This window comes from Cupressus sempervirens, chromosome 6, assembly GCF_028749045.1.
Source record: "Cupressus sempervirens isolate cs-2001-9-10 chromosome 6, ASM2874904v1, whole genome shotgun sequence".
Classification (NCBI taxonomy): Eukaryota; Viridiplantae; Streptophyta; class Pinopsida; order Cupressales; family Cupressaceae; genus Cupressus; species Cupressus sempervirens.
This window is the reverse complement of record NC_143123.1, coordinates 63,282,382-63,296,079: the sequence shown is the minus strand read 5'-3', so window position 1 is coordinate 63,296,079 and position 13,698 is coordinate 63,282,382. Positions and strand designations below refer to the sequence as shown.

At 32.0% G+C, this 13,698-nt stretch overlaps 1 pseudogene; it reads right to left on the bottom strand.

The window, feature by feature from the left end:
• Positions 1-1,417: 1,417 nt before the first annotated feature.
• The window catches only part of LOC149551137 (putative casein kinase II subunit beta-4), a 56,826-nt pseudogene continuing 44,545 nt past the window's right edge, over positions 1,418-13,698 (bottom strand).

Below are 13,698 nucleotides of genomic sequence, written 5' to 3'. Positions count from 1 at the left end.
TCCCTTATCCTAGCCCAGAAAGCCTCTTCAAGGACTTTACCTCTGACATTGAGTTTTTGCTTCTTAATACTCTAATAAGCAATATCAGTTTGTTGCACTTCCTCATTTCTTTCATCTAATTACATCTCTCTGGGATCAAAATCAGAGTTAGCAACATCATTATACACAGATTCATCATCATGATTATCATCAAAATCAAACACTTCATCTTCTTCACTACAACATGTAGTTGGGTGAATCAACATTTTTATAGATTTGGGACATGAGCAACTAGGTCTCTACAATCTGCAGTTGTAAACTTTAAGAAACTCCTATATCCTCCTTCCAAATCACCAATCTTACTGGTTTGGGTTAATAAGAGCAATAGGATCCAACTTTAACCCCACCTGATTAATGTCCATTTGTAATCTTGATCTACCATAAATTCTCTTCATTCTCCTCCACTATTTTCTTGCACTCCTACTTGTTTACAAGCCCATTGACCGCTACATTAACTTTGACAATCTCATCATGGTTTGGTATTTACCATTTGAGTTTTTTTTTAAAGAAGAACCACTTCCAAAGTCATTCAAAAATACACCTTAGACCTACCTCACCATAAGAAACTTAGAACTACTCAACATATGCAGGGACTAGAGCTACAAACAACCTTTTTTGTATAGTGTTCCATTCACATCTCTCTCAAACCTGCAATTTTTTTTATTGAAACAAGGTATGCTTTCTAAAGTATAATTTACCTGTAAGACATGATCATGGAGAAAAAGAGAGATTTTAGTGCTACACAAAGAGAGCATGATTGATCTACATTCAGAACACTGAACAAGAATTGTTGTGTGCCCATGCAACTCTAGATGCAGTAGGTCTCTGTTATCAATAGTTTAAAGGAGTTTTTAAAAAAATATTAGAGATAATTAAATTAAAAAGTTTATTGTGCAATCTTCCATGAGTATGTATTTCAAACTTGAATTATTTTTTAAACAACCATGTTTAAAATCTTGTTTATCTACAAGACATTCACATTCAACAAAAATATTTTATTGTTGCATGATGGAGTGTGATTCATTTGTGTCACATAGAAAAAACAATGTGTTAGTTTTCATAATTTTCACGCTAATAAATTAAAAGTTGTCAAGAAAAAAGCTTAAAGTTTGTTTCAACAATATAAAGGTAAAATTCAAACAACCAAAACTCAAAATTCAAATACTCTATTATTTCACCATTCTGTACACGGGAATAATGGAGGTGACACACAATAAACTTATACCATAAGAATTCAAATGAAAATAATATGTGGAACAAGCCACTCATTAAGAGCCATTGGTCACAACTAGCTACATTTTACACCTTTATGTATTACTCATCTTCCCTCTTGTAGATTTTAAACCCAAATGCTTTTTGGATATTTCTCTACAATGGCTCATCTAGCACTTTTATGGATTTTAAACCCAAATATTTGTGGAATATAACTCTACATTGGCTTTGATGGCTTTACACGTCCATATGTCATCAAAAAAAGGTGTGGAAATGTTGTTCCAAAATATGCCCCATCAGTATCTATCTTAGTTGAGGAAATTATATGGGCATATAACACCATTAGTGATGCATATTTGTATCTCAAAGTACTAATTTTCTCTCAAAAGGAAAATTACTAAAATACCTCCACATTATAGATTTAACAAAAAAAAAGGAAAATATTATATATGAAATTAAATGAAAACCCTAACATATAGAAATGACCATTTACTCATGCTATAAATGTATGACTTTTTAAAGACTAAAATTTATGCAAACATGCTTTATTAAGGATACTACCTTGATATTTGGACCTTGGATAGTAAACATCTTCACATTTTGGAAAGTGAATTTTCACTGTGCTTGTTTATGGAATATCTGACTAGCCCATTGGGAGATATGGCTAACTTGAATAGTAAACTCTTGGGCACCTTCCAAAATTAGTACTCTTGTACTTCACTAGATGCACATGTAATATCAAGAGCAAAAAAAGGATCATATGCAACTAGCACAAACACCTAAATCCTATTTAGGTTCAACTAATTTATGATCACAATATACCATAGCATTCATCCCCTTGCTTGTTAAAATATAACAGACATGGATCAAACCATAAAGCATCTCAACAACAAACTCCACCAACTCATTCTATTCCTAGGTTAATATATCATCTATAGGCAAAAAATATAGAAAATTTTAGTCATTTTTTATTTTTATACTTAGAATTAAACAAATGCAAAAGGAGGTGCTACATATCATTCATATAACTGATTTCATGTAGTAACTTTGCCAAAATGCAATGAATAGACTTCATAGAAAAATCATGAAAAACAAATGGTATTGAGATTCATTATAATGAAGGAAGGTTTAATAAGTTTCCTAGCTCCTACAATATTGATGAATATTCAGAGTTGTGTAACCTTGATTGGGATGATCAACAAAATGTGCCAAAAGGTCCAAATAGAAAGTAAGCATCAATAAACTCCAAACCAAATCCTAGTATGCACATTTTTGATAGAATTAGTAAACACCAAACTTGCATATGGATGCACATATTAAGATGTTGAATAAGCTTTTATATATATAATCGATCAAAAATTAAGATAAATGATAATTGTTGAGATTTTAAATTAATTTGCAACATCTGATGATATTTTTTATGTGCTTGTGCAAGCTAGATGGTGGGAAAATGATACTTAATTAGGGCAAGCCTAAGAAGAAATAGACCCAAAATAATGCACAGAGAAACTGTGAAGCTCCAGTTATAGTCTAGACAACGATGTGCATGGAACCAATAATTTAAATCAGTTCTTCTTAGTGGTCATTTTTGGAGTTTTATCACCATCTATCAAATTTTAAGGTTTCCACAAGGCGACAATGTGTGTCTAAGGTCCTTCTTGAAGGTAATAATTTAGCACAATCAAATAGACTTTTTACTTCATCATTTTTAAAGTTGCCTACATTTCCTACATTGTTAGTCTATGCCTAAAAGAAAATTAAGTGTTGAACTAGACTTAGATTGGGTTAACCACTATCTAATGAATGCCACAAGAGCCATGGTTAAATGCCACAATCAATTTCATGTTAATTGGTGGCAGAAGTATCAATTTCCTCTTCGTCAATTACTTCCAAGTTTTCCTTAAATACTTTCTTGGTTTTCCTAGTTGGAACTAATGGTAGGAAAGCTTGCATTTGATAATTTTTATCAACCAAACATAGAATAATGTGATAATATTTGCACAATATGGAGCTTTTGTTCTTGTATACGATGGAAAAGAGAGCAACACCAGTAAGGGTGGTAGTAACCAAAATCAGATTTTTTATTCTTGCCAACAACAATTATTGCCATTCATATCCAAATAGGTTAATGAAAGATGCTACAGTGACTTAGATCCAAAACCAAGCTGTGTGGTCCATGCAATCGACTCCTGCCAATAGCATAGGCAAACTAGAAGCCGTTTACTAAAATTCTCCAAAACTAAAGATATATCTTTGTTTGAAACACCTTACCTTTTGTTATCATAGATGGTAAAGTCCCCTCCATATAGATCTATTTTTTACTGTGAGATGCTAGTTTTCAGTTCAAATTTTTGTTTAAATTTTGGTTTGACATTTGCTCAAAAGTTTTTTGGTTTGAGTTTTCCGTTCAAGATTTATATATATATATATATAAGTAACTTTTCCTTTGTAAATATTTTTCTAAGTTAGGTGATTAAAAAGGCCCTAACACAACACACCAACCTTGATGAAGGCTATTTAAGTCTTGAGAAACCCTAAACAAGGTTTGGCATTCATTATTGTACGACCACAGTATGGTTGCAGTACACTGTGCATGATTCTATAATAATAGTTACTAGTTTTTTCCTTGTTTGGAAGAAAATAGAAGTGTGGTTGTGATCTTTTTGGACAAAATAGTTTTTATATTGTTTGTTCTCCATTTTATATGAATTAGATTTGATTCTTTTAGTTTGTGTGAAATTATTTTATTTAATTCTTTCAAACTTGATTGTGCACTACCAGTTTTGGGGTGTTTAATGGAAAATGGGTTGTAGTTCTTGTTTCCACCATGGTAAAACCATGGTTCTCTAGATTCCAAGACTATAGAACCTAACTTGTAAGACTATGCAACTAGGAGCCCAAAAAAAATGTGTAGATATTTATTTGACAAAGCCCTAGGCAAGCTAGGCAGTGCGCAGCTAGGAGTAGTGAATAGTAAAAGTGCTCTCAAGAGCAAAAGAAGCAATGTCATGAATTTCCCTTTTGAGGGATTCAAGGGGAGTGCAAATAGATTCTATGTTGTGAAGGAGGAGTTTTAACAAGCTATGGAAGGTGGTGAAAAAGTGGGGACAACAAGGAGGCTGCCCAAACCCTTAAAAACCCTCATTTTTTAACAACTCTGCTGTATAGTCATTTGAAGACTTCAAACCTCAAAAATCCTTGAGAATGGGTCTTATGTAGAAAATGTTCTTTATAGTAGGTAATTTGAATCTTTGAGGGGAAGGAGTTATAAGCCCTACAAATTTGGAAGGAGGCCTAATTGGGGCTCTTCCAGTAGCCCTATTTGTGAAGAAACTATGCAATTAGGTATGAAACCATCCTTACCATCAGTTTAGACATGCTGAAAGCATTCCAAATAACATCTTAGATCTCATGGAAACCTTGGTTGGACTAGGGAATTTTATTGAATGAAGTCAAAAAAATCCAGACATTAGTCAAATAACATGTTCTTTATGATGGGCATTTTTTTCATTTAAAAGATTAGAGATATCCGATGAATTAGAATTGTAGTTACTATATGCTCATAGATAGTCAAGTCATTTTAATGGTTAATCAGGTTTTTCGTTCCTAATTCTAGGTTAACTATTTAGCTTCACATTACCTTTCCCAACTTTTTTCTAATAGCTTTCACAACTTATTTATTTAGAGTAGCTAATGCCTAAACCATAATAGGTTTAGGTTATGGCACTATCATTGGATCTCAAGCTAGTCAAAGATGCTATCTTTGGGTTCTCTTTCAATCACCATGACTTTGCCTTTTTTCTACACTTTTATGATTATGCATTTGAAAGTAAACATTTTTCTAATAAAACTATAGCTAGGAAGTAATCTGTAGTGGTTGAAATACCCTTTTATTACCTCTTAATTAATTCTTCAAAGGACCAAACAATCTATTCTAGGAAAACTGCTAATAAAAAGTTCAAATTAGTGTGAATGAAATCTGAATATAGAGATAATAGACCATGGTTATCTCAGAGTCGAGTCTTGCTAATGGATTAGAAAATGTGGTTTTGTATTTTGATTCTCTTATCATCAGTTATTGTGATTTCTCTATAACATTATGGATTGCAGAATATTGAAGTGTCTAAGTATTCATTTTCCCAAAATACGTCCATATGCTTGCAAATGTCAAATTCTCCATGAGATGGTTCCAATATCATTGACACACTTTTAATCTGTACAAAATCTCTTAGCACTAGGTTATACTATATATTTTTTCCCCACCTAAATGTGTATGATATTTTCTATGAGTTTTTTAAAATTTTCACAAAAGTATTCTTGAGAACACAAGAGAAGAGTGTGTTGTTGATGATATCTCTCTTTATAGATACACACATAACCTTATAGATATCTGCACTTAGCACATCAAACTTCCATGGAGAGCAGATCATTTTTAATGCTGGGACATCTTCTATATTTTTTATTTGTGAATAGTTATCAAATGATTTTTTAAAATTCTTCTTGTACTGTATGCAATGTAAAGAAGTGTGGTTTGGTAAGGGACATCTTCCTTGCTTAGCAATGCAAAAAGGGCTATCAAAATTTGCGGCCTACTCCATTTCTGTCCAAGATGCTAAACGAGTAAGCTAATGTAGCTTTCATGTGGCCAGAAGATAATAGCTTTTATGAGGTTGTTATTACCAATTATGATCCAATTAAGTTATTTAAATTATTTAAGTTCAATGTTAATAATTTGATTGTTATTTTATGGAAATAATGATATCTATGTGAAATATTGCTACTCAGTAAACTTTTTTTTCTCATTATAACAAAAGGCCAAAAAACCTTATACTTGAAGAGGTCCCACTTCATATATTGTAGGGTCATTGCCACAATATTTTGTCTTGGTGTTTTTTCTTGCAAGGTTGGGGTTTTAAAGATTAAAATGCCACAAATTTGGTATCTTTTAGCAAACCATCTTTCATTATGTGTTGTCTAAAAAACCTAGTTCCACGACTTATGTTCACCTTTTTAGTATAGATGACAAGTTTGAATATTATTCATGATTGCTAAGGATCTAAAATTGAAAAATCTATAGCAATAGGCATAACCCCAACTATACAACTAAAGCTTTCCTTGAAATTTACTTTAAAATGAATAGGAATTGTCATAAGATTACTATACCAGTTAAGTAGATACTTGGATATGATTATTGTGATATTTTTTAACAAGTTAATTCTAAAGTGACTAATATGCCCAACTAGTTGTACAGGTAGAAATTTGTAATTCTTCCTCGCTATTTCTCTCACCCTCCCCTTGTCCTACTACCTATATGTTTCTCTTTTCAAGACCTATTGACCCTTCACCAAATAGAGATATTTTTGTACAAATGGGTTCTTGCAGAGTAAACTTTATTAGTTATAGTGGTTATTTACTTCAAAGGTGACTTGATATGCCCAACTAGTCATATAGGTAGAAATTTGCAACTCTTCCTCATGATTTCTCTCAAACTCCCCTTGTCTCACTGCTGGTCTACTGGCCTTTCCCATACTTTTTGACCCTTCACCAAATACAGATCTTTCTTGTAGAAATGGATTCTTGCAGAGTAAACTTTATTAGTTCTTGTGTTAATTTGTAATACTTAGTTTATTCTCTATCTATCTATCTAGCTTTACATATGCTTTTTGTATTGTAGTAATATGCCCATATGCTCACACATGCAAAACCATTCTTGTTTTCTTTTAGGTCCCATTTTTTTGCCAGTTATAAGTTGATTTTGTTATCAAAATACATGGTACCTTAAAGAAAGAGTGATATTACATTTACCATATGGAAAAATGTGAGCATCATCCCATTGCTTGAAGTCTCCAAACAAGAGATGTGGACACTGTTAACAACTAAATAGCTATATATATTAATATATATGATTTTCCCTTGTTGATTAAAAATGGTTTGTGTATGGTTAGGAACTGCATACACTCATTTATGATATTAATACAAGCAGGGAGACTTTTGAATGGGTTAACTTGAAGGAGGTATGCCATTTTCCCTCTTTTGATTACTCAAGTCTTGAAATTGAACATTGCACCCTAGTTAGTGTGCAATGTTCAATTTCTTAACTATGTTATATGCATTCCCATGATCACATTTGTTTATGTATTTCATTAAACTATATATTATGGTTGATTATTTGATTATGTGCAAATGAATACTCAAAATTAATGGTTATTTTCAGTTGTATGCTTGATATCAAGGTCTTTTTTGTTAATTGTCTTAATGTAAAATATAATTATCCAAAAAATGCTTTTGAGTGTATGCTGGTTATCATATACTAGATTCAATTCTAATGTACTTTTATATAGCAATCATATTTTTTAGTTAGATAGATTTGAGTCATCTTCTCCACGCTCATCTCTACAAGTTGAACCTGCCCAATCAGAAGTCTTTAAGCACTCCCTTACATGGAAGGAGGACATTATAAAATATAAATGAAGATAGAAAATGATTTAGCTTAAGATTAATTTTATGTTCAATTGATGATTCAAATTGGTTTGGCTAGTATTTTATAGGCGAGTTCTTCATTTGGTCTTTACTGTTGAAACTTAGATTATCACCAAGCATGGACATGGTCATTTTACTATTATCCAGTTTGCCTCATGAACTGCAAATTTTATTGGCATAAATTTATTTAATTATGTAAGGATGTTGCATTATAGATTCACACTATAGACAAAATTTTATTTTTAGTTCCATGCTTGGGAGTCTAGTCATGAACTAAAATTTTAGACATGGAATCACATCTATATCAATCTATCTCATCCATCTTGGGAAGGGAAGAATGACAAAATACTAAAGGATATTTATGCAAATTTTTTATACGGAAAGATAGAGATCTTATTGTTTTCTAGTTTGCTTCATGAACTTCAAATTTTATTAACTTAAATTTATAAAATTATCTGAGGAGGCTACATTATAGATTGACCATCTAGACAAAATTGTCTTTAGATCCATGTTTGGGAGTCTAGTCTTCAAGGAAAGGCTTAGACATGGAGTAACATCTTTAACAATCTACCTAATCCAACTTAGAAAGTGAAGAATGACAAAATACTAAGGATATTTATGTAGAATTTCATAGAACAGTGAAAAAGAGATCTTTCTTATAACTATTATTATTAGCAAATTCCAAGTAGAATGCATAGTTTTGGGAACATTTTATTTTAGATTTACTCATAGTTAAATGCTATAGGTCATCTTACAAAGCAAAGAAAATGGACATCCATAGTCAACACACACATTAGGACATATGCTATATTTTAATGAAATTTTGTTATCTCTTTTCTATATAAATGTTATGCCTTGTTCATTGTTTGCAAACTTCAAAAGTAGTTGTTCCAGTGTTGAAGTTATTGTGGGATAAAATGTATAATTTTCATATAGTGGTGTTCAGTTTAGGATACTTTTCTCCTTCAACTTTTTTACTATATTGTACTGTACTTTGAAAACCACCTATCATAAATATGAAATTCCTTTGTTACTTTGATTATATAATATATTATTATTCACAATTGAAAAAATTTCTATCAACTTTGGCAATATCAAGAGTGCATAATGAGGCATGTTACACTTCAATAGTTATGCTTTTGCTTACATCCTTTGATGCTTTCATTTCAAAGAATACATGTACATGTTATATGTCTTTGTTCCATGCTGTATCAAGCAATTTTTTCTTATCCAAGCCATTTAATTTGCAACCTTTTAAATTTCTACAAAGATAAAGTTGGAGCAGGAGAATTTTTCTTCTCAAAGGTGTCCTCTGATTGTAAAGCTTTAAATCTTTGCAAAGATAAAGTTGGAGCAGGAGATTTTTTCTTCTCAAAGGTGTCCTCTGATTGTAAAGCTTTACAATCAGAGGACACCTTTGAGAAGAAAAAATCTCCTGCTCCAACTTTATCTTTGTAGAGATTTAAAAGGCTGCAAATTAAATGGCTTTGATAAGAAACAATTGCTTGATACAATATTAAAAAAAAATTGACCAAACATTGGTGGAAATTTTGACCAATTCTTGATAGTTTTCTACAAAGAATTGGTCAAAATTTCCACCAATTATAAAAAAATTTGACCAAACATTGATGGAAATTTTGACCAATTCTTGATATTTTTCTACCAAGACTTGGTCAAAATTTCCACCAATTATATAAAAAAATTTGACCAAACATGGGTGGAAATCTTGACCAATTCTTGATAGTTTTCTACCAAGAATTGGTTGAAATTTCCACCAATTCTAAATAAATTTTGACCAAACATTGGTGGAAATTTTGACCAACAATGACAAATCAAAGCTAACAAAAATTAAAAAAATTTGACAAATGTATTGGTCAAATTTTTGACCAATGTGCAGGTTGGTTGAAATTTTGACAAGAAAAATTACCACAAACTACTTGGTCAAAATTTTGACCAACCTGTATCAAAATTTTAACCAAAATACATCGATAATTGAGTTCAAATTTACTACTGATACACTCTCAAATCCATTCTAGAACTCATGGATGATAACTCATGTCATCTCCTACTCGAGGCATCTGCAACTACCTTCTCCTTCCCCACCTTGATGCAATGAACACCAAAATCAAACTCAAACAAGAACTCCATCCATCTCTTCTACCTACCATTAAGGTTTGACCGTGAAAAGATATATTTTAAACTCATATGGTCTAATAGAAATGTTGGAATTTCACTAAGGCATGAACCCCTAATGCGAGGTCAAGGTCATGAGTAGGATAATTAAGCTTGTGAGTCTTTAGCTTCCTAGACTCATATGTCATAACTTGACCATCCTACATTAGGAAGCATGACCAAAATAATGTACCTTGGGTTTTGAAGAAAGCACACTTTGACAAGCTTCGATACAATTGATTCTCCCTCAGAAGTTGCAATGCCTATCTTAGGTGCTCCTCATACTCCTCATCATAAGAATATGTTTGATGCAAGAGCATCCTAGGGAAGTTAGCAATCTTGTATACAGGGGCTTCAAGCTCCAATTTGTAGAGTTATGACTTTCTAAGCTATGGATATGTTTAAGGCACATTGGGGTGAGTTTTTCTGAGTGCACATATAGTTTGGAATTATCATCTTGGAGTTAGAGTTGTTTTGGTGACTATTGGTTGTGTATTTGTGATTTCTCAGATAGACCTTGAAGATTATTTTTACAATCTTTGACCTAAGGGATTTGGCATGTGCACTCTTAGATTTGGATCGTTGGATGACACATAGACCTATGTCTAAGCATACAAACTCTTATGTGGTATTTTGAGTTAGTTATGCATTGTAAACTTAGGGCTTGTCCTAAGTATTTAGTTATTTCATGTTTTTCATGTTTTTTACAAGCCAACTTGTGGCTCAAGGGCTTATTTAATATGAGTGTTTATTTAATGTAAGGGTTTTTAGGTTAATTTTTAGCTTGGTTTAGTATAAGTAGAGGGTCTTATAGAATCCAAAGTCATTATTCATTGAGCATGAAAAAGATGGAGTAGCTGAGAAAATTGAAGTTTGGCAAAGCTAGTAGCTAAGTGTGGGATTGGGAAATAAGAAGGTTTCTTGGTGGCTTAAAATCACAAGTTAATATTCTTCTTAGGGTTCTCTACTAGATTGTGGATCTAGGATAGCTAGAGTTTGGATCTTGTGAGGTCTTGTAGAACTATTATTATAATAGTTGATGTATTTGGTTGTAACCAAGAAGACCTTACAGATGAGCATGTTGGATGTAAATCTTATGATTATTTGATGTGAAAATGGAGAAATCAAAGATGAAATAGTGATAAGAAAGGTATCGAGAACTCTATTCCCTATATATGCCATTAGAGTTTCTATTATAAAAGAATTGAGATGTACTCCAAGTAACACTTTGACTTTAGAAGGTGTAATTGGTAGAATTACTACTTTTGAGATGTCTAACTTTGATAACTACACACTTCTTACTATTGAATCTTCTTTCAAGTCACAATTGGTTATTAGCAAGAAAAAAGTAAACATGTGAAGAGTAATAGTGATAGTTCTAATGATGAGCTTGATGAACTTGAAGCACTTATTACAAAATGATTTCGAAGAAGTAAATGTAGATACAAAGGTAAATTACCTATAAAAAAATTCATGTAACAAGGTTGATCATATTGGTGCTAGATGTCCTGACAGGGAAGATAAGGATGAAAGGAAGGAAAGAAAGTACAAAGGAAGGAAAGATATCGAGTTTACAAAATAACAAGGATGAGAAAGGTAATAAATCTTGTAATATTGCTGAAGAAGAAAATGGCACCAAATCTGAAAGTAATGATGATGAAGTTGTCTATGTTGCTATGAAAGAAGAATCTAATGAAGATGAGAAAGCTGCATTAATCTAATATGTGAACAAAAGTGACAGATGGATAATTGATAGTAGATTCTCTAATAAAATGACTGGTGATAGAAATAAATTGTAAGACATTGGGCCATACAAAGGTAGATGTGTTATGTGTGGTAATGATATTCCATGTGTTGTAAAAGGGAAAGGTATAATTCAATTGACTGATAACATCAAGTATGACAATGTTTACTAGGTTAAAGGGCTTAACTATAATCCATTGAGTGTTTTATAGCTAAACAAATAAGGATACAGAGTTTAATTCCATCACAATAAGGCCAAGATTTATGATGTTGATGGTAAGCTGATTGGAAGTGGTGATCAAACAAGAGGTGGCTTGCTCTATCTAGATTTATCTAATGAGACACATTTGTTTGCACAAAAGGTTATGTCATGTAAATTTTGACAATTTGGTGAACATTAGTAAAATGAAGAAAGTAAGAGGGTTTCCAAAACTAAAGAAGCCTAACAATGCTATGTGTGAACAATGTCAATTGGAAAACATGACCAAGTCTAGTTTCAAAAGAAAAACATACACATCTAGTGATATTTTGGAATTGGTTCATACTAGCCTATGTGGACCTATTGATGTTAAAAACTATTGTGGAGATAAGTATTTCATTTTGTTTGTTGATGAATACTCTAGGATGATGATTGTGATTTTTCTTAAAGCTAAATATGATGCTTTTTTAGTTATTTAAGTGGTATTTGGCCATAGTTGAGAAAGAAATAGGGAAGAGTCTAAAGTATTTGAGATCTAAAAAAGGTGGTGAACTCATTTCCAATGAGTTCAATATATTTTGCAATGATAGAGGAATCAAAAGATAAATGTTAGCACCAAGGACCCCTCCTTAGAATGGGATAACAGAAAGAAGAAACAAGTCAATAATGAACTATGCAAGAATGTTGATCATGGAGAAGAATGTATGATAGAAATATTGGAGAGAAGCTTTGAGAACTATTGTCTATACTTGAATAAAGTAGCAGTCAAGAAAGGTAAAAATGCTACACCTTTTGAACTATGATATGGATATGCTCCTAATGTGAAATATTTCAAGATATTTGGAAGAAAATGTTATATATTCAATTATAATAGGAATGAAAAACTTGATGCAACTTAGAGCGATGAAGGTATATTCCTAGGATATTCTACTAAGAGTAAAGGCTATAAGTGTTTGAACTCTAACACTAACAAAGTTGTGGAAAGTGCAAATGTGAAAGTTGATGAGTGTGCAGAAAGAAATGATCTTACATTTAAGGAAGAACCTAAAGATTACATCTCATTCATATATGTGGATGATTATGCTCTAAGCATTCCTATTGGACAAGAAAATAAATCTACAGATCCCTAGAAAATTGGGAATGCCAAGGTGCAACAATAGGCTACAAAATAATAGGTAGTGGATGTTGAGCAATAGATGGAAGATGTCAAGTCATAGATAGGAAATGTAAATCATCAGATAGATAGTTCTGAGCATGCAAAATATGAACCAGAACTTGAACAAGAAAGAGTTAATGAGTGTAAAATTATTTTTCAAGATGAACTTGTTGAAGAACAAAGAGTTTGTAAGACATCACAAACCTGGACAAATAATTGGTGATGCTGAGTGTTATGAAAAAGAAAAGACTCAAACATGACACATGCTTACTTTGTGAATTTGAGCCTAAAATAGTAAAAGATGCCCTAGAAAATGAAGATTGGATCCAGGAAATGAATGAATAAATTGAATAGATTGAGAAGAACAATACTTGGATCCTAGTACCAAGACCAAAAGACAAAAATGTAATTGGAACAAATTGATTTTTCAGGAATAAGCTGAATGAAAATGGTGAAGTAACAAGGAATAAAGAAAGACTAGTATGAAAAGGATATGCTCATGAAGAAGGAGTTAACTATGGAGAAATTTTTTCTCCTACTACAAAACTAGAAGGAGTCAAATTTATGCTTGCATATTCAACCTACAATAATTTCAAGGTATATTAGATGGATGTCAAATTGACATTTCTGAATGGTACACTTGAGGAAGAAGTGTACATTGAACAACATGAAGAATTTGTGGACCCAAACAAGAAGA